The sequence below is a fragment of the Syngnathus scovelli genome, chromosome 6 (genome assembly GCF_024217435.2).
Source record: "Syngnathus scovelli strain Florida chromosome 6, RoL_Ssco_1.2, whole genome shotgun sequence".
Lineage (NCBI taxonomy): Eukaryota > Metazoa > Chordata > Actinopteri > Syngnathiformes > Syngnathidae > Syngnathus > Syngnathus scovelli.
In genome coordinates, this window is record NC_090852.1 from 12,992,283 (window position 1) to 13,015,657 (window position 23,375).

The 23,375-nt window shown below is 39.0% G+C and overlaps 1 protein-coding gene across 2 annotated transcripts in view; it reads left to right on the top strand.

Moving 5' to 3' along the window:
* Positions 1–703: 703 nt before the first annotated feature.
* Positions 704–23,375, top strand: part of LOC125971210 (zinc finger protein 469) — a 156,594-nt gene continuing 133,922 nt past the window's right edge. For both annotated transcript variants that reach the window (XM_049724256.2, XM_049724257.2), the window contains exons 1-2: positions 704–1,002; positions 10,959–11,013. The gene's annotated coding sequence lies outside the window, so the exon portion shown is untranslated. The remainder of the gene's footprint in view (positions 1,003–10,958; positions 11,014–23,375) is intronic.

Genomic DNA, 23,375 nt, shown 5'->3' on the forward strand with positions numbered 1-23,375 from the left:
TCCGCTGTTGATCCCTCGGGTGCACTGTATAATTAATTCTACCCACGGCCCGCTAAATTCCCATAACCTTCCATGCAGCCAACAGAATGGAGAGACACAGCGGGCACAAGACGCCCGCATCCAGGTAACTAACCAATCAGAAGAAAGCTGTTTTGTGTCTCAAAGGAAGGCGAACAAATTGAAGTTTATGTCAGTTTAGCCTGAAATTATTCATATTAAATATTTTTCTTTAATATTAATTACTGAACAGGCTGATCAAAAGCGTTTGTTTGGAATTAGCTTGGGAAAAGTGGTTTTTGTTCATTTCCAATCTAAATTATCTTGGAAACCTGTGAGGTTGTGTTATAGAGGCCACTTTCTCCAAATTTTTAATAATACCAAAATTTCAATTTCAATGAAGACCTCAACTGCGGTTGGTCTTGATTGAAATTGAAATTTTGGTATTATTAAAAATAAGCCTACCTCTTAATTCCCAATTTGACATCTTTTTTTGTTGTCCGTCATCCGTGGTGTAATAAAAAAAAGTATTGGATTCGTGATTTCCCACCACTGATTGTTCCCAGGTAAATGTGTGTTTGTTGTCACATCATTTGCATTAAAATCAGAGTTACTTTTTGCAACCATGCGTATGTGCGTGCTGATCGGGATGTCATGTGCACAGCTGTTGCAGATCCTGCGTCTAGTCTCTGCGGACCACGTGTTGTTTGAAAGTGGAGCGCGCGCTCATGAGTCCCAACTTCCTATTGATGTCACCTAGGGACCAACTTGCAGGAAGGAACACTTTGACGCCTCATTGGTGTTTATGTGCAACTTTCGGAGTACGACTGACAATTCCATCTAAAGGGAATTTCTTGGAGTGGAGTAGAAAAGTGAGAGGGGAGGTCCTCTCGCGTTTTCGTGACCAGATGTGTGAGGAGGGGTACACACACAAGCAGAAACACACACCGATCAAGCTGGCAACACAGACCTTCCAGTGGACATCTTTAACAATTAGCAACTAATGTAAGTAAAAGGAAAAGAAGCGAGAAAGAGAGAGAGCGAGCGAAAGGCGTCGCAGTTGTTTGTCCAGTTATCAAAGTGCGTGCGTGTGACGCTGCAGCGGTGGATGATGAACTTCAGACATGATGACGTAGTTTGTAACAAACTGACAGATGCTCCATGTCTTGCTCCTCGCAGTTGTTTAACTTTTCTTTTGAAAGCTTCAAGTGCAGCCAACTCTAAATAGTGTTGCTGTTACAATTTCCTCTACAAATGCATTTTACATCTTGATGTCAATTCGCTTAATTGAAAGAGTATTTATTTCATTGGCAAACCTGCGCACTTTAGATCAAAATAGAAAACCAATCATGTACTAATACACACTCTGTCCTCACGAGTTAACAACTGCCACCTTTGACCTATTAATAAAGAATTAATCCTTATTAATAAATTACTGTCCTGCACTCTGGTAACTCTAATAGGCCTAACTACTCCTGGACGCTAATATCACCAAAATATCCACTCCTACTCTTGCCTCTCTTGTAACATGCAAGTCTTGTGGTTGACTTAGTCCGCTAAAATTGTCCTAATGTGCAGAAACGTGGAAGGCAGGGGTGGAAAAAGTTACTTGTGGTAAAACAGTCCTACTGAATAAGAGATACGCATGAGTCTGAATATTAAGTAATCACATAAATGATCAAATGGCTATGCAAATTTACATGGATTATAACGATCAGCTTTGATTTACACAAAATATAGACGTATCCATCCTGACATTACCTGTATGTTTCTTTTAAACATACAGGAAGTGGTTCTTGGAATTATACATCACCTCAAAAATTACATTTTAAAATTGTTTTTTACAGCCCTTGTGTTGAATGTCATTAATGCCTAGCTTGGGCTTGCCTTTTTTAAAATTTCTAGGATGTGTGATCTAAGCCTCCATCCATTTATTTTCCAAAGCACTGTCCTGGTTAGGATGAGCTGAAGCCTTCTCCAGAGGACTTTTCGTTGAGACGTATAGTGTACTCCTGAAAGGGTCACCACAGGGCACATGTAAAAAAAAAAAAAAAAACATTCATACAATTTGAAGTAAGGGTCAACAACATGCTGCACACACAGTACCCACAAGGATTACATAAGTGGCCGTGGGCTTGTTCTAAAAATATCTCACTAGGGATATAGGATGTTGTGATTATCTTTCTGTGTTGTAGTGGGTGTTGGTATACTATGTTGGGATATTGCTTAGCTCCTATTTAGTTGTTTTTATTCAACAAATAAAATAATTGGTTAATAAATGGCAACTGAGGAAATGTTTCAATACACTAAGTTGATTAATTCATTGACAATTACGGAATAATTGATTGAATAACCAATTGTACAAATATTCAAAACTTATGGTGTAGAAGTGTTATTTTTCACACAAATATTGACTCTAATTATGATTTCACTACTGCATGAGTGATAGTTTACGGTGCATACCGACTTGCGTACAAATTCTTTTTTTTTTTTTCACTTCCATGGGAGCAGAACTGCATTGTAAAGTGAGGAGCCCCTTTTTTCTCCGATTATGTGTCTATGTTGCACCAAATGGGAACTAATTTAGCTGTTATGTTCCTTGGAGGCTATAAAGAAAACATCTTGTCCACATAAAACCGCCTCACCAGATGTATTTGTCAAATAGCAAGGTAAAATGTTGGGAAAGGGAGTTTTTCCCACTTTATAGTTTAATGCCCCTTGGACTAATGGATTCTGGGAGTCACTGCGATAGAGAGAGAACAGTGTCAGTTGTATCCAAGCTGCAAGAAAGTTGATATGATCAACTTTGGCATGAAGTGAGGCTGCATACTTGATTCCAATGAAGATTTCGTACATTTGTTGAATAATCATGAATAACAAGCTCCATTAGCAGCTTTTCTTTTTTTTTCTACTGACCTGGTTGTAAATGCTTGACACACAGTACCTGGCACTGCGTCGTTTACCTCAGTTATTTCTACCTCCTTATCGAGGAATGTTCCTTGGCAAATGTCAGGTTGCATTTCAGAGAAAAATTCAGATCCTTAACAACATCAGTGTAAATACTATGCAACATCGTGAGGATAACCTCACACATGCATTCTTCTAGCTTGCTAAGCGCTCTCCATCAGAGACACAAGTAATTATGTATACATATATCATACAAAGTCATTTTATTCACACTCTATTGAGTTTGAACAAGCTACAATGGCCCTTTTGTTTTCAGAGGCATTAGGGACTGAGCGAGATCATCTAGTTTGGAACGAGTCCATGTCTAATTCCATGGGAGAACGACTGCTTGTTTGTTAACGCCAGAAAGCTCTTATGTGCTTATGCGATGAAAGAAAACTCCACTTTGACTTTCACTCTCCAGACGTAGAAGAGCTCTGAGAAAAGGCTGCGTTTGATTTAAATGTTCTTATTTTTGTCGCCACTATAAATATGACGATGCCAGATGTGGCATGCAGTATAAGTTGTTTGTCGGGGGTTATAAATGGCTGATCTAAAAATGTATTTTCCTCTGGTCAAATTGCACCAAACTTTGGCTAACTGGGACTCCGCGGCTTTTCTGGTTGTTAATCACCACAGTCTAACGTATCGTCCCACCATTTTGGTTTATGTTCAACCAATCAGAATTTACCAGTGTCACAGTGTGCATGTGTGAAGCCAACTACTTTGTGTTGATTTATATTGTTGTGAGTGTGCGCGAGTGGAGATACATGTGAGATTTATTGTGTTTTTGACTGTTTATGGGACTTCACAAAGTGAACTCCTCGCCTCCCATGAAACACATTGCTGAGCCTCCATGTCTGATTGTGGGATTGTGTCCTTGTGTTACGAGCAAGGCATCCGAGGCCAAGCCCAGTCTGTACAAGACATTCTGCCACCAGAGTCACCAGAGACCATGAAACAGAAAAGCCTTGTTCAATCTCTGGCTTGAGAAACTGGATATATTTCAGCTGTGCGGATGATTATTTCACAGCACTGTTGGGGTAGAGGAAGAAAGATGCACTTTTGAGTTTGGATGAGACATGCACCCCATTCTCACATCTAGGTTGCGTAAATTCATGATTAATGATGACAGACGTGGAGTTTGTAGGACACCATTTTCATATCAATGTTGCATTATGAATCTAGTTGGATAATAAAACTCATGGTACAGAGAGGAGGACAGTTTAATGTCAACTTAATTTTCACTTACTTCTTCACTACAAATTACGGAATATAATTTAGTGATGGCTGCTGATTACTTAGCAGCTGACTACTCCTCCCTCTTACTCCACCAGGAAAAAATGCTTTTGTAGTCTCCAATGTTATGTGTGTCCAATATAAATTGGATCGTTTTGGTAAGTTTGGTGAAGAAACAACAGTAGGCGTAGGCCGAGGAACGCTGTAACCTGGTGGCAGCAGCATGCTCTGAAATATTTTTTTCTTGGCTAAGAATTGAGGCTTTAGTCAAGATAGATGGATTTATGTATACCGTTTCAAATATGATCTATAACGGCCCTAAACCTTCCGATATGGTCCAGCCAGAGCGTAGGCCCAAGTCCAATTGCACATCTGTGAGGTGACCTGCGCTTTTAGCTTCTGGATATTATTTGTTGGGTTGTAATTGAAACCCGAAGCCCATTATGTGCAGCCAGTCATATTTTTTTAAAATATCTCCTAGTGAGACTATGCAAATTGCAAATATCGACAAATCCATTTAATGTAAACAGTTAAATAAGGTGCACAACTTTTCTCAGACTATTACAGTCCATCTTATAGGTGAGCTGCTTCAAAAAGAATCAGTTCTGATGTTGTATGCATCTTTGTGTTTGAATGTGCCAGCTCTATGGAAGATCAAATATGTGATGTCATGATATAAGTAAACAAAGGAGAATGTAGAATAGAGGAAAAACACAAACTATTTAATGGGCTCTGCAAAGGACAAGAACATTGTATTTTCATGAGTATATGACTCAGCTCTGCAAGATTGAACCTTTGTGATTAAGGTGGAGGTTGTTGTTCCTACCCGTCCAATGGCCGAGCCGAATCTTAGCGCAATTAGAGACGATGAGACAAGATAGGGAGACACCCATGGTGGATATTGTCACTACTCAGCACCATGATGAAGTGAGCGTGGCTGGCAGCCGTCCTGCAAAGGCCCTGGGAGAAATCTCATGTAAACAAGAAGGAACAGAAGAAAACTCCTTGCTTGCACTGGGTGAACTCACTTTGAGTCAGTTTGTTGCAAGGCCAGTGTGAAATCAGCCAGATGGTTTTATGGGTTGGTTATGGACGAGTTGTTTATTCTTGTGAATAGACTACATTTGAGTTGTTTGTTAAAGGTGTGAATTATGAAGAAACAGTCATGGAAGTGCTATCTGGAAGTTAATTCTTCACCATCTGGTTTAGCTCTCTTTTTGATGATGAGTGGGTAGAACCTCCTCTCCTCCACCACCACCACTACACGTGCGCACACACACGTACACACATACGTACAAACGCAAACTGCAAACTATTCTGTTCTTCTTTTGTTGAAAAGACGGCTGTCACAATCGATCAATTATCGAGTTTCTATACCGCTTATCCTCATTAGAGTCGCGGGTGAGCTGAACATTCTCCCAACTGACTTCCCATATCCGGGAGACCCTGGACTGGTCACAGGTTAATTGCAGGACACATGCTGGCAAACAAGCACGCACACTCCCTTTCACAAATGTCAGTCTCCGATTCCTTCCGCTCACTCATCCACATGGCCGCTGGTCAATTGCTAGCTTCAGAGTCACATCGTCTCCAGTTGGCAAGGCACTGAAGTACTCCGTCTGACAGCTGCTCAAACTCCCATTCCACATCCTCAGCTCAGATGCATTCACAGAGCTTGCCGTTGGAAGTTTGTCAATTTGCGCCAAGGTAGAACAAATCACCGGTTAACCAATGCTGGGAATGGATTTGACATGGTTACTCATTGGATTAACGAGTCTGAATAGCCTAAATAAAATGATGTCTACGTTTCAACACTTGTCTCTTTTTGGGTGACACGGCACAATATGTGGCTTGCGATTCTGTTTACAGTCAAAGCTTCGAGATTTGAATCTCACCTCAAGCCTGTTTAGATTGTGTATTCTTGTGTGGTCTTTCACCAGGTACTCTGGTTTCACCCCACAACCTCTAAAACGTGCACGTTAGAAAATGTGTAGACTCTGAATCACTCACACTGCAGATATGAATGTGAGTCTTAATGTTTTTTTGTGTGCGTGGCAATCTAATGGGATCAATCCAAGGCCCACTTATGTTTGTACAGTATATGTGAAACATGTAGAAATCTGGGTAATCTTTAGGGATACGATTACAGTAGTAGTAGTACTACTGGTCAATTTGCATTGTGTAATGGCTCATTTGGTTGATCAGTATCACTATACCGTTTTATATTGCTTAATGACTTTCTGAGCTTTGAACATTGCTGTTCATGCCCTAAATCTACATTTTCCTATAATGTCTTATTTTGCTGTACTCGTGAGACAAATTGTTTTTGTAATTTAATAATCATTAACGTGATTAAATGGGTCATCGGTGTCATACGGGGTTGTGATAACCAGACTCCCCAAATTGCATTCTGGGTAGTTACTCACTGCTCCAATGTGTGGCATCAGTGATGACAGGTGTGTGCTGAGTTCAAGACTGGGGGAGATTTGGAATGAAAAAATGCAGATGACATAAAATACAAAGAATTCTGTCTGAACTTTCAGTAGTGATTCAAAGTGTGATCTGTAATAGACGTCCATTTCACACCGCATTAGTGTTGGAGGTCGTTTTTCATCCTTGACTTATATTATGCACTCATATTTACAGGCTAGTTTATTGAATCAGATGGGACAGATGGACATTGTTCCATGGTTTAGAAAAGGAAACGTAATTGCAGTGTATATTTGTAAAGCGATAATATAATCTAAGTATCATAAACTGTTGGTCATTTTGGTCATTATTGTTCAGGGCTTCCACGCTGAGACTGACAAGAAGGCATTTTAAGGCTTACGTTGTGTTGGGTAAATTTATTTAAATGTTATATTCGAGCTTAGCCCTTGTTTATTCATATTTTTGATTGTTTTACAGCTCACTCCTCTTTTTGTTTAGTACTAACTGCTTCCACATGTCAGACTTCACCAGCCCGCACAAGTCCACAGTGCGTATGGGTTTGTAATGTATTCGGGAGCCTTTAATAGCTTTAGACAGTCCTGGAGAGCCTGGAAGCATGAGTGGAGGAGCTACAGAAGCCCCGCTGATGAGGGCGGAGATTGGTGGCTGGATGATGGGATAATGCAAAGACAGTATGAGGAGGGAGGCAGATTTGGGCAGACATCACCTCAGGCCTGCTTGGTGATGATGAAACAAGGTTGGCTCTGTGGGATGACTGGTGCAGATGCTTCCAACTAGAGCACTTGCCATTTGTAAACATACCGTACAAATGGCACTCTTTTCATTTCTAGATAATAATGTACCGTATTGTATATGATTGAAGGAATTTTGTTTAAGGAAAGATACATTACTCAGTAGTGTGGGTGTTTTTGATGGATTTTTTTTTTCTTTCCAGCAAGTCCAGTTAAGCCTTTCGCATAATCACAGGATGTCTTCCAATTATATATAATAGCAGATATCTGATCATTGCTTCCATCCCAGGTGAAGTGTACTTTAGCCCATTTTTTTTTTTCCCCGTCAGAATGAAAGGTAAATGAGAAAAACAGCTGTAATCTTTCATGGACACAAAAACAGTCACACAGCCACCATTTCCAATGAAAGGTTTTCTAGTACCTATATGATCAAATAACAGATGTCCTCTGCCAATTTATTGGTCTCATCTTTCTGGGTAGCTGCCTTGTTTGTGAGGGGAAGCCAGGAGTGACAGCAAAGAAGCAGAGCCCAGAATTTACAACAGTAAAGGAACGAGGCTGCAAAGAAGATCAACTTAAGGCAACATGCTTTGATTTGTGACATCCTTCTTCTGGATATGGGAGAGTTGTTCTTTCCAAAATCTTATTTCCCATAGGGAATTAAATCACTTTTTAATTTTCCTTTTAAAATGATTTCCAACACTGCTAGATGCTAAGTGACAAAGCGGTGCAAACAACCTTGGCATAGCAAAACCACAATCAGTTCTCTACTTTGTTATCCAGCCCCCCCATAATTCAGACCATTTGTTGGCACATCTTTGTTTTGCCTGTTACCATTTTCCTAGGTTACATAGCTAACCTTGGGTGTATCAAGGTTGTATAGTTCTGATTTCAGTCCTGAAAAAATATGCTGAGAACCTTCACTGCAAAAACATCTCAGTTACTTAGCCAGCTGACAGTCAGACAGACTTGAATTCTGTTATCTTTCTGCTTAAATCTTCACACTGCTTCTTAATTCACTTACTGATGACAAGTAGGGCTTCGTTGTCTTGCTCAAGGACACTTTGACATGGTCACAATAGCTGACCACTGAGAGATCAGACTGACTTCTTTTTATGTTTAGAACGGTCGCCTTGTAAGATGACCAGACATTGTGTCATAAAATTATTCTTTGTTTTTGACTGAGCGAATAGCTACACTACAAGTCTGACTCTGACCAGACCCCGCCCATCATTGCGTGCTGCCGCCAAGAGCACGGTCCGACCGCAGAGTTTGTCTGGGCGGCGAAACAGAAAGAAAGGCAGCAGAGAAGAATTTGTGGGCATGCAGGAGGACCATGTGACACAAGTGGAACAATGGTCGCTTTGCATTTTAATCTGGAATGTTTCCACACTTCTGCCATCTTCCAGGTCTTAGTTCATAAGAAAATATGGTATGCCAATGAAGACCATTATTCATAAAATGCATGTTCTTGCTGGAGCCTCCTAAATCAATTTGCCATCAAGAAAATTAACAAAACTCTATGTAACAAAGCAACTGTTTGATCTGATGAGTTGACATCTAACATCAGAAAAGTGCTTCTCTCAAACTAAATTAAACATTGTCCCTGCAAATGTAAACAAAATCAAGTACAGTGTATGCAAGATTTTGTTTAACACTCCATATACATGCTTTGTAGGTTGCGTAGTTTTAATAAACATTTTTTGAGGACGGAAAATAAGCCTCTCTACAATATGAGGCTTTTGGCCTGCTCTGTTAAATGTTACGCTCAGAACTGATGGGGCACTTAAGCAGAGGTATTTGTAGCCTGTATTATTCAGCAGTGGGAATTTAATTTGACACTGCTGTAATATTTGTCTTTATGTACTGTATGTGAAGTCACACCATATTGGGGTAGCAATACACTTTGACTTGATAGGATGAAACCTCGGTGAACTGTGTAATGCATTTGGATAAGCACTAGTAGATGTTGTACGTTGCCTACGTGGTTTATCAGAGTGCGGATATATGGCTTCTTTTGAAAAGCATAAATGGACAAAATGGTTTTGACAATGGTCATCCACCAGTCTCCTTTTGTGTCATATGTAAAACGTTATGATGTAATTCCACAATTGCAAGCAATGTCATATCACCCAATCACAATCCAATCAACTGGTTTGGACTGGAGAATGGAATTTACCATTAATCATGAATCAAGTCAAAAACCCATCTGCCGTATATTTAAGATTTCACTCTCATCATTGTTTGCTGGTAATAATCCCTAATTTTGCATGCCTTTCAACATAATTGTGGTGATGGAAGCAATAGAATACGCTAACCCTTGTTTGCTAATACTCAAGCAACTTCATCTTTTTTTTTTTTTTTAGCCCTAAACGCATGTTGTGGCTTTGCTGTATACATATTACAGATCCGCGTTAAGTGTCTCTACTACTGTACTGTAATTGGCTGCAATGTTTTCCATATGTAGTTGTTTTATTCTGCCAGCTCTGTATACAATGTCATCCTGAAGGGATAATGTATTTTTTTCAAATTCCAAAATTTGGCCACAGAGGGATTTCTTCTTGGAGCAAACAATGTTCGGCATCCCAGAAAAGTGAAAGCAGGGGATGATCTTGAAGAACAGTTGTCAGCTGGCGGAAATGATCTGATTTGATTTGACCATTTACTAGTGATGGGAGAATGAAGTTTAACATTTCCTTCATGAACCCCTATATATGGCCTTGTTGGTTTGACTAAAGGAATGTTAAGTGTACTTTAATCCCAATTTTGAACAGAGCTCCAATTTAGAGGAGTCAAAAAAATACAACAACTGGCTCATGAAGCAAATTTGAAGCTTCATTTTCATATTAGTACTATTACATCACAAACGGTTTAACACATTCAAATATATTACCTATATATTACCTGTTTCTCTGAGCGTGGAGTCATCAAGCTCAATAGATTCATTTTAAAACACTAATTGAAAAGCGATTACCTACTGTATTTATTTCACGGCAAGCTTTCACCTGGAAAAAAAAATCTGGTTGTGTGTTTTATCCAAGACAGAGTAAACGCTCTCCCCATTGACTAAATTCATTCCTATGGTTCAAGCGTTTGTGTACTTGGCAGAATTGAGAGTAACACACATTTTCACTGACTTTTATTAATTTAGTACAGTTAAAAGCTAGCAAGTAGCTATGCAACACGCAGCATATAAAGCACAGCTGTCAAACTCAAGGCCCAGGGGCCAGATACGGCCCGCCACATCATTTTATGTGGCCCGCGAAAACAAATTATGCATCAAATTCGTGTGTCATTACTAGAATTGCAAATTCTCTTCACTTTTAATATATATATTTTTTAAATATTTGACCAGTTTTTACTCATCTGATTTGAAAACGAGTTGTCAGTTTGCTTTGTAGCTTATACTGTATATAATATGAGGTGCTCATACATTTATTTGGGGTTGACAGTCATAATGGCCCTCCGAAAGAAGCTATGACTACAATGCGGCCCGCGAAAAAAATGAGTTTGACACCCCTGATATAAACGTATACATATGTATTGCTGTATTGTGTGTGTTACATGACATGTTTTTGGTCTTTGCTCTGATAGGAATGTGATACCAAACAAACTGAGAGCAGCTGTTGAGCCTTACATAAGTGAGAGGGTAAGTACAACACTTTAAAAATAATTATGTTTGAATTGTTTGTATACCAAAATAAATAATATAAAATCAATATCAATATATTAAATAAAATGTCATCTGTGTTACATGCAAACTTAAAATGATCTGTAAACATACGCTCTACATAAATATACATAATTGTGATTCCTGAGTCAGGTTCAATGAACTCATAGTTTAAATCCAAAATCTAGTCCAAATTAATAGAACACATTTTCAGAATCCTTTGTTGATCCCAAATGCTTGCGGTTACAGAATGCAAAATTAAATAAATGCAAATTCATATTCTGTACAGTGTTTGTACTGTACTGTCTGTATTTTCTGATAGAAGGAAAACGTTCAAAAGCTTATTCAGGACTCATACAATGTTTTACCACAAGGGGGCGGTGGTATGGCATCAATGAAATTCGTTTAGATATTAAGTAAATGTTAACAACTATTAGGTAAATAGGTTTGCATGTTTTTAATCCCAAATACATCTTCATAATCAGTCACATTTTGTCTTTGGTGAAAAATGTTTTTTGAACTTTGAATATAAAATATGTAGTACGATTGTGTGTTACTATATTAAATGAGATTTACCAGATTTTAGAACTGTCCACCTGTGAATAATTGATAGCGGTAATCGACAAAATAGAATAATGAAATGAGACCATGGCATTGACCAGTCTTGCGATTTACCTCTTTAAAAACATGTAAAACAAAGACACATTTTCACAAAGTGAAAATAGAATGAAATGATGTCTAAACGATTTAACATTTAAACAGAATATACGGTTTGTAAAACAAAGACAAATTTTCACAAAGTGAAAATAGAATGAAATGATGTCTGAATGATTTAACATTTAAACAGAATATACGGCGACAGCAATATTTGCTCAAGGAGCTTTAAATGTTTTTTTTAATTTACATGAACAAGGTTTGTTCGGGGATCAATATTGACCTTGGCCAAGAATAATCTTATGATAATTGGTCTCATTATATTTGCACTCCAAATCTTGTCAAGCTGTATAAATGCTGTCGTCTTTTTAAGTGACTGTTGAGTAAAGGTTTACTCTTTCTCAATAGCTCACTACTGGAATGGGCGTTATGATTTATGAGCTGTATTACAAATGCTGGAAGCAGCTACTGTCAGGGGAGGGGACTGACATATTTATTTTTGATTCACTATTTGCTTGTGTGTAACTTCAACTTGATTTACATTGCATGTCCAAATGCCCAATTTTGATTTTATGCCCAGAATCCAATTTTGTTGACTGTTTATTTACATTTCCAGTGACACGTGGATGTCATTACATTGCCTCCGCAAGTTGTCAACACCGGCTAGTGACTAAACAACAATACACAAATATTAAATGTTGCAGTTGTAATTGATGATTACTTAAGCGGTTAGCACGCGTGCCTCACAGCTCCGAGATTACACATGCAAATCTCGGCTGTGACCTGCTTGTCCAGAATTAGCATGTTCCTCAAGATTCAATTAGCTTTACTTGTCTTTTAGAATCATGCCTTTCTTGCTATACACAGTATGATGTCATGCATGGTTCTGTATTTTTGTGTGACTTTAGAGGTATTCGCTCTGTAGATTCTGTAGATATCAAATTGTGCAAAACCTTTCTGCATTTATCTCAAGAGATTCTATTCTACTACTTTTTGTTTTGCTTACATGTGCCTAAAAGTTAGGCCCTAAATCATGTCGGTGACATCCAGAAGCTTCTTTGGGATGACTATGGTCTGTACAGGTTTGCTTCATACCCATGCAGTGATGTGTGCTGTCGTGGAAAAGATGTTAGCCTGTAATTGATGTCTATCTGTGCTCTTGCATGTGTTTACATGTGTTTGATTGACATCCCACTGGCACATAATCAGGCGGTCTGAGTCATGCCAAGTTTTCATTGTCAGTAAAGTCAGGATAAAAAAAAATCCATTCTCAAGGTCAGTGTTTTGTACAACATAGTACATAATTGGGGATGAGCGTGCTCCACAACCTTTAGGTCAGTGGTCTTACAGCAGAGGAAACGGCAGGTGTTCAACACAACCTGTATGTTGTGTACATCTCAACATGGACCACCCAAAGCTTTTGAGGACTTAACAATAACAGGCCCACTTACTTCAAGCGATATGGCTTTGGTTCAGTCAGCGGTGGATGGGCTGGACAACATGCTTCCATATCACAGCAACACCACCCGCCACTTTGTTTAGCGTACTTGTCCCGCTTGTGTATTCAGTCTTTTAGCCATTCATGTAAGCCATCATAGGAGTAAAAAAATTTCCCTGGGTTTTTCTTTGATTGCAAAACGTGCTGCTCTTTTACCATTTGAAAAACAATTTTGTGTAAACAAATTCCTCTGGTTAGACATCACTCTCATTTTTGTGACCCTTTATTTTGTGATCTGTTTTTCCTCCTTGTGAGCACAAATGTACTGTGGTACTGGTAATTAATATGATAATATGTGTGCTGGCATGATTTTTTTCCAGACATCATTGTGAGCCATGTTAAATTGAGGCCTGACTGAGGTTTGTGCTGGAAACAGTGAGGAGAAGCCTAGTACAGTATGTCTCTGTCTGTGGCTGGCTTAAGTGGCAAAATAACATTTGTGTTTTTGAGCGGAATACACATTAGCAAACTTCAGCACAAAGTATATATCCAGATAACCAAGTGGATATTTATCTTTGCTCACCTTGGTGTATGTTTGCTCTTTGTCGAAGAGCGTCGATTCAACTAACCACAGAAGCTGGGTTTATTTGAGCTGCATAGCTTGACAGAAGTGTACTAATGCACTTAATTCAAACTCAATTTCAACACCAAGCTTTTTACACATTTGACATGTTGTTTTATTCTTCCAATGTGTTTCTCAACACCTGAACCTAACTGCTTATGCGCAAGGGTCTCATTTATGGCGTTAAATCCTCAGTGGACAGCACAGTGTCATGTTAGCGTACCAGTAATCCTGTTTGTGAGGTAGAAAAGTTTGGTTTTGTTAAAATACGTTAAAACGGACAGGGACTGGCTTCCCCGGGTGTCTGATAAGAGCAATGGACCGCCGTATGAGCTTCGGTGGGTGGTACGCCATGAGCCCACCTGCTCATGCTGTTTGGAAACAATCAACACAAATACGGCTCTTAAATTTGAGGTGGATGGGGACAATGTAATAAAACTGACATTAAGTTTTAGTGCTCTGCACTTTTGGGTCAGGGGAACATACTTTCAGGCCAACAATAATGTCCATGACACAGCTGATAACTCAGCATGTAGGAGAAAGAATAGCAAAACACCGGGATCCAGCTGTGAGGTATCCATATTCCATATGATTTCAATATGTAAACTTTAATTGCTATAGGCCCCATTAAATGTCCGTGTCCACAATTGACAACAGAGCTGTGATCTTGAGATTTAGTGTGCGGTCTACTATACTGGATCATGCACACAGACGTGGCCCTTCATATCGATTTTGTATGAGATGCTGGTTGTTGCCATGTCAAAGGTCATCTTTGATCATATTAGATATGGTTGTTATGGGAGGGCTCTTGCTTTGTTTTCATAAGACCTCACCATCGGTTTTCCCCCATATTGCTCATTCAGACGGATGCTATCAGTCAAAATGTTCATAGATTTAAGTAATGAAATAGCCCAGCTCTGCATAAATTGGCCTGCCTGTGTGATGAATTGTATCCATATCTGGCCCGACAGTGACTATTTTAATTGCTAGTGATTACAGTCTGTCTGCAATTAAAAGGTGGAAATGACCATTTTCTTTCTGTGGGAACTATTCTATCTGAGCACACAGCCTCCTCTCTTCTTGGGTTGCTAAACTGGACTCAGTGTTGCTTATGTTTTACTTGGTTGACTTCTCTGCTCGCTCTGCACGACAAATTTTTCATTAGCTATGAATTGCACTGATTCATTTCACAAAATCACATACGGTACTGCATTCATGTGGGAAAAAAATGCATTTTGATTCGTTAGCAGTTTATCCATGCTGAGACGCTTGTGTCTAAATTCAGGAGCTGCATCATTGGGTGTATATGAGGGCTGCTGCAGGAAAATTCAATACAGCTCATCATGGCAGGCCTCGCCAGCACTGTTTGTAAGTCTACATAATTTCCACACGTCCAATAGGAGGAGAAGCAGTATGATGTTTTTTTTTTTGCCTAATGTCAAAGGTTAAGCTTTGTGGGATCGCAAAACCATAACATTTCAACAAATGTTGAAAGACTCATTGTACACGACAGCTTTGCCTTTAGGCCTGCAGGGCTTTGGTTTGGCAGCTTTTCTTTTTTCCTGTTGCTCTTCGACTTTGCCAGTTTAGTAATCGCTCATCCGCTTGTAGTGCAAGGTCATAGGAAGGCTGGAGACTGTGCCATCTGAACTAGGGTGAGAATCTGGCTACACCCATATAGACTGACAATGACACTATAAGGGCAATTTAGATTTAGTGAACCTATTATACATAGTTTGAGATGAATGCAAGCTAAATTACCTGAGGAGATCCCAAGTTCTTTGCTTGGCAGACAGACTTGGCAATTTTGTACAAAATGTGTCCACAAGGGGGTGGACATTCAGCACACATGTACAGAGTGCACTCTTAGAGGGACGACTGTGATTGCAGATCCCTCTGCAAAATCTCTCTGGATACATGCACAGTTTTGTCTTAAATGTCATTCAGTTTATCTCAAAACTGCCACTCTTGAAATTTCTAATCTTTAAAAGAACTGATTTTTCAATAATTCTGTACAATAGCAGACTTGTATTTAGAAAAATCTTATGGCCATTGGCTCCTGGCTCCATTGTCATGTCCTTTTCACCTTATTCAAATCAGTATTATCAGTGTATCATTTTGAATTCCTCCTGATCACAGGGGCACAATAATAGAGTTCACGACAACAATTCTAAAGGCCATAACTGACACAGAACCCAAAAGATTATTATTTTCATTTTGCGGCATTAAAGATGGGCCCAAAGTGAGATTTTTTTTTTTTCACAGGGGCCCCATATTCCTGACGGTTCCCTTGACTGCAAATATACACATTCCAGAAAATGGGAACGGTTTCCCTTACACTTAAGTCTGAGCAGTTTTGATAAGAGTAGCAAAATATCTCCTTTCCTAAGCCCAACATGCAGATACATACGTATATAAATTATATCCAGTATTATATATAAAACAGACACTGGGAAATTTAGTAAAGTGCACACACAATTCAATTAATTAAAAACTCAAATTCTCAGTTGACCGGAATATCCATTTGAACTTCCACTCATATAAATAGCAGCAGTGCTTAATATGTTGGGGGACACCTGGGATCATCCACCATCATTATTTTTGCACACTCCATCACACCCTTCCAGTGTTATTGATGCATTGAGTTTGATCCAAAAATATTGTTTTGCTATTGTATTTGGAACTGCAGCTTGTCCAACTGTCCCACTGTTAGTCCATTGTCACACGTTCCAGCATTCCAACTTCTCCCTCAAGGGGATTTTTTTTGGGGCTTGTATTGGCAGGATTAAAGTTTGTATTGGCAGGAATGTTTGGCAGTACGTTGGACTATGAGTTCAAATAGGGGACGTGCCTTGAAGTGTATTAAGGTAGGCTGTTTATTTTCTTAAAAATAATTGGCTAAAGAGCTAGACTGACAGGGCTTATATCCAGGTGCAGTCAGTCAAGATAAATGATGTGCACGAAGGCCATGAATGATCCATAGGATTTCGTTTTTACTTATCATGTATCAAACATGGAAAGGGGCGGACAATATGTCGTTTGACCCACTTTGACCCTTCCCGTCGCTAAATTCCGAATGATTCATCTTTCAGGTATGTAAATACGCCAATGAACGTTACAGTTAGTATGTAGGTGGCAAAAGATGCGTGGTCGTGTTTGCATTGTCAGGTTAAGACACACTTGTGGTGCTTGTTTTTAATACGTCTAAATAATCCGCCTCGAAATCCGTTTGAACTTGCTGAACCCTCATGCTCCAGTGATTCGCTGTTTGAGAAACCTCGCCCCTTTCTAACTCGCTCAGCATTAGCATTCCTTAATAATGTCACTTGGGTCTAAAATCAATTGTTTTTATAAACATCTGGAGTGTGATGATGCACATCGTATTAGCCCTGTTAAATGCAAAGTGAATGGATTTGTTTCATCTTATCACAGTTTACCTCGCTTGTGTACGTATCGCTTTATAGCACACAATAAGTGTCTTTTCTTCTGACCTCATTAGGCAAGGATGATGCTACCTTGGAATGGAGATGTGTTCCAGTCACTCAGTATTCACATTTACAGCTGCTTTGAAGGTCACCAGTGTACACTGGGTGTTGCTTGACCTTGACTGGGGTGTGTTAAACTACTCAGAGTTGTTGTTGACATATGAGACCAGAGGGAAGTCATGAAGGAGTGAGGTGAAAGGGAAAGCCTTAAAAGATGGACAACTGAATTTTGAGAAAGTTTTAAATCAAGAACTGTAAAAGAAGGTCTTGCTGGCCCAGGTCAGAATTAGCTTGAATATGAGTCATCATTAGTTAATGAATATTGGCAATGCAAAGACAGAATTCATAGTTTCTTTTAGTATGCAAGGGACCGGCTCGGTCTCTGTTATACTCTTCTCAAGATGGAATTTGGCTGGAATTGGTTGCTCTTGAAGATCCAGTCATTCCATGGCTATCTGGGAGAATCCTGATGATGTTGACAGATTGCAGATGATTACAGCACAGCTAAAGTTAGTACGTCAGATTTGCAGACAGGCTTGTAAGCCCATTCTGAGTCTCATTGGACAAATCAAAATCATTAAATGGTAACATTATGATATAGTGTAGAATGTGGAGATGCATTCCGTTTTTATTTTCAAATATTTTGATTAAAAAAAAAATTCTGCCATTACAGTCGAGATGAAATTATTCAGCATCAGGTTCATAAGGGATTCTTAAACATGATTTATACTTTTGGAAAAGTGTTACCCATCACCATTTTGACAGTATTGATATTTCTGTAAAATCATATTTTAACACTTCATTATTATTTTTACCCTTACTTGCTTTTGATACCCTTTCTGACTTAACTTTAAATGATATTGACTTTCTATAACACCTTGAAAAACATGTTCAAATAACAGGAATTGTCACGCTCGTATATAATTTAAAACCCCAAAACTGATTGAGAAAACCCAGACATTGCACGAAACTCAGAATCAGAATCAGAAGAACCAGGATCACGCTACGTCAAAGAAGATTTGCACAAAGCTATCCCCAGTTATTTTTTACTTCAGACAAAGTATTCAGCATTCAAGTTTCCAGAAGAAATTTTCCAAAATGAATGAGAGCAGTGACATTAATCTTGGTTGCATTGTTCTGTAACCATTGTGGCTTTGGCCGCAGAGAGAAATGTAGTCTTGCACTGACATCATTGTTAAGGGCAATTAATTTGGAAGTGACAACAACCAACTTTTGTTTCATAAACAATCTGCAATGTTACCCACATGAAGCTCTAAATCTTAGCCATTGCTGCCAGTTCTAAATTGTTGGTTGACACAAAACAGGGACAACCATTTAATTTCGCTCTTATGTGCAGAAAGGATTTATGCAGATGCTTCAAGTTGAATACAATTCAAAATTAAAACCAAATAAAATGTTAAAACAGGGATCTAAATCGCTTGTGATATGCATTCAACTGAATATCTTCATCTTTTGACAAAACCTTTTGTCTTTTGTGGGTGAATGCTATTGGCATTTTGTTGTTTGGAACATGGGGAAAAAAATACACATGCACATACGAACACACCAACTATGTCTTCTCCTGATTTTGAACATCTGAGACAAGTTTGTGATAATATGTTAAATAGCAGAGGTGGACATCATCCGTCTATGCCTGAGTTTCCGTCTCTGAACCACATGGGCCCCGCCTGTCCCTCTCGTCAGCGGGAGCCAATCAGCGTTGAGAACATAATTTCCTCTTGGCCTACATGTTATTTGAGATACTCTAAATGTCCTTTTCACTATTCTGTCATTATTTTAGCTACCGTCTACTAAGAATTTATGGGGCTGATGTCATTTGACACCCATATTTTTAGCCACTCTTCATTCAGCTTTATTTTAGATGGTGATGTAATGTAGAAATTCCCAGATTAAGTCCACTGAATGTTTTCACTAAAAGATATGCATGCTGTTGCCAACAGGTGTAAAAGTTGTGGAGACCACCGTATTTAAGAGGATCGTGCGCTTTATATTACGCTAATGGTTTTTGCACCATGGAAAATTTGGTGGGAGCCATGCAAGAGCAAAATGATGGTTGAAGAGCTCAAATTGGAAGTCTTCGTGGAATTATCGCAGGGAAGCCAGCAGCCGCATAAAAGCCGTGTTTTGTTTGCCTTAACCCGCTCATGTCAGCCCTTCGATCAGGGGTGTCAAACCATTTTCTTCGCGGGCCACTTTGCAGTTACGGCTTCCCTCAGAGGGCCATTATGACGGTCCCATTGAATAAATGCTTCATCGTCTCATCGTATTATTGCATCGTATTATTTAGCAAGGATAGTGGAAGTTTGCTTTCTGGGCAGCATAAAATGGTATGGCGGGCCAGATCTGGCAGTTTAACGCTGTGCCTTAGATCATGCAGAAGCTCAACAAGTGCATCAGTCAAAAGTCGCTATGTAGTGATACGTTTTTGCATCCCAAAACGACTTCTTATTCTATCCTGAACTTGGCTCACACTTTTTGCGTGCTAGTTTGCACCTGCCTTTTGACCACAGAATTAGTCATCCCAATTAATCTCAAATTTGATAAATCCCAGTGCGCATGCTAAATTAAACTATTTGCATAGACTCGTTCCAGGATGCTCAAGATGAACGGCAGTATTGCTGGTTTTGGCTGACATATCCTGGCTGCAACCGGTTAAGAAATCTTCTTGCACATCTGTTTGCGTGAGCACTCAAGTTTGCACCTGTTTTTGCATGCGTCAACCAATGGTAAATCAGACCCATTGTGTAATTCATTCTGTCATAATATGTTCCCATTAATTGACATGCATTTCTATGCAATTATCTTTACAGGGGAAAATGGGAGGAAACCAAAGTTGACATAATGTGAATTAGTTGTTTCTGTTGGCTTTAGGCTTCACTTTGTTTTGGAAGAAGCCAAGCTAGTTTTGATAAGGACAAGTACTGAACTTCAATAAAAAAAAGTTTTGTCTGTCACATTCACTACAAAAAAGGAGTTAGCATTTTTCGTCAAGCAAATGGACGAAATCAAATCAATCAACACAAAACTCAACGCCATTCTTCCTTTTCCTTCGATTAAGAATCGAGCCATATTCTTCAAATTGTTGGTGGCTTCAGTTATTCACTATGCTACAGTTTCTTGCTGTTACGACATCAAAACAGAAATATGTCTATTGAAGTTTGACTAACAAAAGCACGATTTGGATTTAAATATTGAAAAACCCAGTGTAGTTGTTCCAGTGAAACAAATCAAATTTTATGAGGAGACCATTTCCTACCAACCAACCTTTTCATTTCATTAATTTTTGTTGTGTTGAATTTATAACACGTGTTTTTTGAAGTTCTAATAACTCAAAGTACATAAAATCAGGTCATCTGACTAATGTGCAGCAGACCGGTATGATATGATTTACTGTCAGCATGTCGCCCCGCCATATCATATGGACACCTCCGAGTCCATTCACTGAGAAAACAGCATCAGTATCAGGAATCTTTTATCCAGCACACATGTTCAGTATGTGGCTCATTACTTTTTACCTTCCTTTCTTTCACTTTATGGAATGTTGCCAAAAAATATCACATTTCAAAGCTGCGCTAGTTTGATTTTAAAGTATTAAGTATGTGTAGTGTTGATGTAAGCACATATTCTCAATAGTGTGTTCTGTCGCCTGTGTCAATAGACAGTAACATTGACATCAGCTACAGTAACAGCCTGCAGCAAAATGAAGAAAATCAGGACTTGTAAGTATCAAAGTCAGGGTGTGTTTTCATTTGGTTTGGACAATGTTCAGTTCATATCTGTCACAAAGGAAACACTTGCTTTATCTGTTGCAGAAACCCGACCCAGTCATTCCAAGTTTTATCTTCAAGTCACATGATATGGGATCTTGTTTTATTTTCAGACTCTTATATAATAGAGGGCATATGGAGTGAATCAATGTTGATTGTGCCTTACAGTATTAATTTCGATTTTTTTTTACTTGCAATCGCACATGAATTGTGAAAAAAAAAAGTTGCATTGTCATCGTTTTGTCATTGTTACGGGCGTCTCTGTGGGCCCCCTTCAGTTCAGGGAAGTAAGCGCTTGCTTGGGTTGCCTACCCTGTTGTTGTGACCCATTACAACCCTTTCCATTACAAGGACAGTAATATTAATAATGATGGTTATTTTTCTCCATTGTTGATCAAGTACAATAAATGAGGTCGAATGTTACGGAGAAATGGTTGTCCCAGTCTCACTGCACTTTCAACATATGCCTGTTGAGTGACTTTAAGGCATCGTCAGTATCAGAGGAGCATCCATAAGACCAGCTGATGCATCAGACTTTGAAGATTTTGACATGCAATGCAATAACACGGCTTTTTCCTTGATGTTGCTATTTTAGTTCTGTTTGGAGTGTTGGGGTTCTGCACATGGAAGTCATTACCCTGGGGCACACGAATGCTTTTCCATAGAGAGAAAGGGGCCTGGAGACCATCCATGTGTTTTACCTGGGGTCTAACTTGTCCCTGAAGTCCCCTGTATCTTCTGTGGAGAGGAAGGAAGTGTTTCCATTTGCAGCTATGCATGAAGTGTGTGAAACCCAGAGGACCAAAACAATCTATGGTCTTTGAAAACAAAACAAAACAAGACAGGATAATACGATACAAATAAGAACCATGTCGTACAATACTGTTTTGCCCAATTCCGATGAATTTGGAATTCATAATTTTCATTAATTTTCAAAATGAAGAACGTTAATATTATTATTATCTTTTTTGAATAGTCGCTCATTTTGAACTCAATGGCTGCACTGTTCCAATATAAGACAGATCAGGGGCAACAAAAGACTGGGAAAACTGAGAAACAATCACAAAATGCCTGTTTGGAATATTGGAGTGGCATGATTGGGTATAAAAGGAGCATGCCTGAAAGGTGAGGTTAGCCACTTTGTGAACCATCATGTGAGCAGATTGTTCAACAGATTAATTACATTTAGGAATTCCATCATCTATGGTGCAGAATCTCAAAAAAATCTCTGCACGTATGTATGTGATAAGGCCAAAAACCAGCTTTGATGAACACTTCAGAAAACTAATTTTAGTTAACACAGTTTGTCGCACAAATGTGAGTAAAAATTCCACCATGCCAAGTGAAAGTCAAAGCTAAAGCAACAACTAGGCTTCTCTGGACCTTAGCTCGGCTAAGATGGATAGCTGCAGAGGAAAAGTGTGCTGTGGTTTGACGAGTCCATGCTTCAAATTGTTCCTGGAAGTCATTGACGTCGTGTCCTCCAGGCCAAAGACGAAAAGGAGCATGCGCATTGATATCAGTGCAAACTTCTCAAGCCAGAATGTGTGAATGTATAAGGGATATGTTAGTGCCAGTTTGTGGCTAATTCTCACATCTGCGAAAGCGCCAGGAATGTTGAAAGGTACATGCAGGTTTTGGAGCAACATATGCTGCCATCTAAGCAAAAATTATTTTCATGGATGCCTCTGCTTATTTCAGCAAGACAATATTTTGCACATTTAACCCACTTTGCATGTGTTACAACAGCGTGGCTTTCTAGTTAAAGAATGCAAGTACGAGAATGGCTTGCAAGCATTCCAAACCTGTCTCCCATTGAAAATGTGGTTCAAATTATGATGCTTAAAATACAACTATAGCGACTGAAACTGTACATCGAGCAAGAATGGGAATGAATTTCACATACAGACAATTAGTGTCCTAAATTCCCAAACAATCGATGAGTGATGTTGAAGGAAAGGTGATAGGTGAACATGTCCTTGTGGCAAAAGTAAGAAACACATCTTTATTCTCTCACTGACTGCCAACAAGGAAGTCAAGGCACAAGTGAACAAAGGAACAAAAGACAATATTACGTAAGAAAGAACATACGCATCAACCCGCTGCCAATTATGCTTGCTGGGTGAGAGGCCTGCTCCTAATGTCCGCCACACCCCTGCCCCAACTTTTTTTGGAGCGTGTTGCAGGCATCAAATTCAAAACAAGTTAATATTTAAAAACAACAACAAAAGAAAATAGATTTGATCTATTTTATCTGAAAACGATCTGCAAATTACTATAATCGTTTTTTATTTACATTGTGCGCAACGTTGCAAATTCATTCAAACTGAGATTTGTAAGGACATTACACCTAA